Genomic DNA, 3,340 nt, shown 5'->3' on the forward strand with positions numbered 1-3,340 from the left:
CATGTCCTCATGCTTTTCTTTATATCGTATGTAGTATCCTATCGTATCTATCAGTGTTGTAGTACTCAAGATCAGTCTCAAGACCACTTTTTTAAGGTCTCAGTCTTGTCTCAGAGTCAACCGCATTTTTACTCTGTCTTGTCTCGGTCTCAGATAAAGAGGATTCAGGATTTTATTTCAAGACCGGTCAAGACCACAACCGCCTTATGATTATTTTATCGAGGCATTTCTCATGATACAATTATGGCAATAAAAGAGGTGATTGAAGAAGAATCTTGATTTATTTTCTGTGGGTGTTTCTTTTTTTTATTGGAATGTGGATCTCACAGATCAATTTGAGGAATGCCTATGGTTATCATTCATGGAATGCAGTGTGGGACTTACACTGGTCTGGTCTTGATCTTGACCCAGTCTCACCCTGTCTTTGTCTTGACTAAGTCTCGCCCTGTCTTGGTCTTTGTCTTGACTTGTTCTCAACCCCTCACAGTCTTGGTCTTGATACACTCTGGTCTTGGTGATGACTTTCTTTCTTTATTCTTTCTTTATTCAGGATCCCTATTAGCTGCCAACAATGTAGCAGCTACTCTTCCTGGGGTCCATAAAACAATCACAACATCTACATAAAAATACAATACATACAATTTTACATACATTTAAAACAATACATATAACATATACTTGGTCTTGGTTTAGGTGGTCTTGACAACAACACTGGATACATATTAGATTACAGAGGGAGGACTAGTTTGGTCACCCATGCACAAATAATAAACACATAATATTTACGTAACCAGCAGACACAGAGCAATGTTAGCTTTCATTTAAAGTCCAATATTCACCCATTTTAGCTCTGTTCTGGTCTCCACCAACTCCTGAGGAAATACCTGGCTATGGTAGTTGCTAACTTTATCTGTCTGCTGTTTGGTGCTGATCAGGTAAAATACAGGACGAGACAGATGAGAGCAGTGAGAGTGAACCAAAACAGTAAAGTTGCTGACCATAAAACCCAAACATTGAGCTGAAAGACTGCCATGTCTTGTAATAATTATCTGCAGATTCGTCACTTTGATTGACCCCGTTCACATTACACGTAGTCATTGTTAATATAAAAATTGATTAAAGCTGTTTTACTGTAATTGCTCCCTAGCTATAGCATCAACAATATCTCACAAACACACACACACACACACACACACACACACACACACACACACACACACACACACACACACACACACATCGTAATTGAATAGAAGCAGGGCTAAAATACCCTGGATTTTCCTGTCAGAGCCCTGGAAGGATCAGTATTCTCAGATTATTTTCAATGAGCCTGCAGTGTTTTGTATTATTCATGTGGCAGAACGAATGCACATGACCCAGCAACTCATTTAGCCCTTGTTCCCATGCAGCAAGTAGTCTCTAAGGGTTTAATTAAACAGTATCGAGGCAGTGGCCCATCTCCTTCCATTGCCTTTCTTTTTACAGCCCTCCTTCTCCCGAAGTCATTACAGGACTGTTTCTGACTGGGTAAAAAAAACAGTGAAATCCTCCTGTTGACTTCCACTCTAAGGACATCTACCTCCTGAGGAGCGGAGAGCAGAGCAACATGTCACTGTCAACCTCCCTGTCTGCCTCCTTTTAAAAGAAATCACCCACTTGCACCCATCACCACATTAGATAGATATATAGATAGATAGATAGATAGATAGACAGATAGACAGACAGATAGATAGACGAATAGATAGACAGATAGATAGATAGATAGATAGATAGATAGATAGATAGATAGATAGATAGATAGATAGATAGATAGATAGATAGATATACTTTTTGATTATAGCACAAAGTTTGTCATCTGTGGTGTCACAAATTGCATCATACATGTTGTAGAGGTGGCTTATCATTCAGCCAGATCAACGTGCATGGCCTCTTTATTGTTATTATAATAAAAAAGTGCTACAGCTGTCCACCTAATTGGTTTGGTGCAGAAATTGCACATAAATCTCTTGTATATCAAACAAGCTTTGAAAAGTTGTCATAACATATGGGAATGTGTTACTCATACGCTAGTTAGAGCCTTTTTTAAACAATTTTATAGAATGATTTGCCTACCTAACGACATACAAAGTGAGACAAAAAGCAACCTCGCTGTGCTTTATTTTGAAACAGCTGTCAGACAGAGATTTAGGTAAAGCTAAATTGGACTTTTTCCAAGAGTGCAGTCAGCAAATTAGGAGAGAGGAAACATCTTAGTAAGTGTTCTTTTAGTGAACTGGTGAAGGGACAAGAGAGATTTGCATCTCCACCTACAATAATGGCTTTCCACATAGAAACATAATCATAAATGCCATAAAAAAAGTCATGGAAAAAGTCATAGTATATGTAGTATGTGTTACGGCTGTATGTGTTCCCTGTGCTGTTGTCCCTTTTTCCTCTACTGTAGCCCTGCCCAGGTGTGCTGTGTTGCTCAACAAGGTGCACCTGGCCGGGGAAGGAAGTGCTTATAAAGCTCATGTGCCAACAGCAGAAGAGAGAGGCCTCTGGTATGGAGGGACTGCTGGTGTTGCTGCCTCTCAACCTAGGATGTTTTATAATCTTGTTTGTATGCCTTTATGTTAATGAATACAATGGATTTGATTGTTTCAAGATGTTTTCTGTCAAATTTGGGTCAATGGTGCAGAGTTGTTAGCCCCATATGACTGCCCAAGGGTGGTATGTAACATAAGTTATAAAAAATTTCATTAAACAGTCACAGTGTATGTTTTTAATAGTCATAGTATAGAAAAAGTCATTAAAATTCATAGTATAGTTTGTCACAAAAAGTTATAATAAAGGCATAGTATAGTAGGCCATATAAGTCAAAGTTTGTAGTAACATCATAATGTAGCACTGCTAGCTGTTTCTTCTTCAAAAGTTGATTGTATGTTATGTCATTAAATAGTCATAGTATAGTGTGCCATAAAAAAGTCATATTATAGTATGTTATAAAAAAGTCATGGTATAGTATGTAATAAATAAGTCATGAAAAAAGTCATATTATAGTATGTTATAAAAAAGTCATGGTATAGTATGTAATAAATAAGTCATGAAAAAAGTCATATTATAGTATGTTATAAAAAAGTCATGGTATAGTATGTAATAAAAAGTCATAAAAAGTCATAGTAGAGTATGTCATAAAACTCCACATCATTGTGGAGGCAGTAGCTCAGTCCGTAGGGAGTTGGGTTGGGAATTGGAGAGTTGTTGGTTCAAATCGCCTTAAGGATCAAAGTATGATGTGTGGACTCGTAGCTGGAGAGATGCCAGTTCAACTCCCGGGCATTGCAAGTTGCTCTTGAGC

The sequence above is a fragment of the Sander vitreus genome, chromosome 22, assembly GCF_031162955.1.
Source record: "Sander vitreus isolate 19-12246 chromosome 22, sanVit1, whole genome shotgun sequence".
Classification (NCBI taxonomy): Eukaryota; Metazoa; Chordata; class Actinopteri; order Perciformes; family Percidae; genus Sander; species Sander vitreus.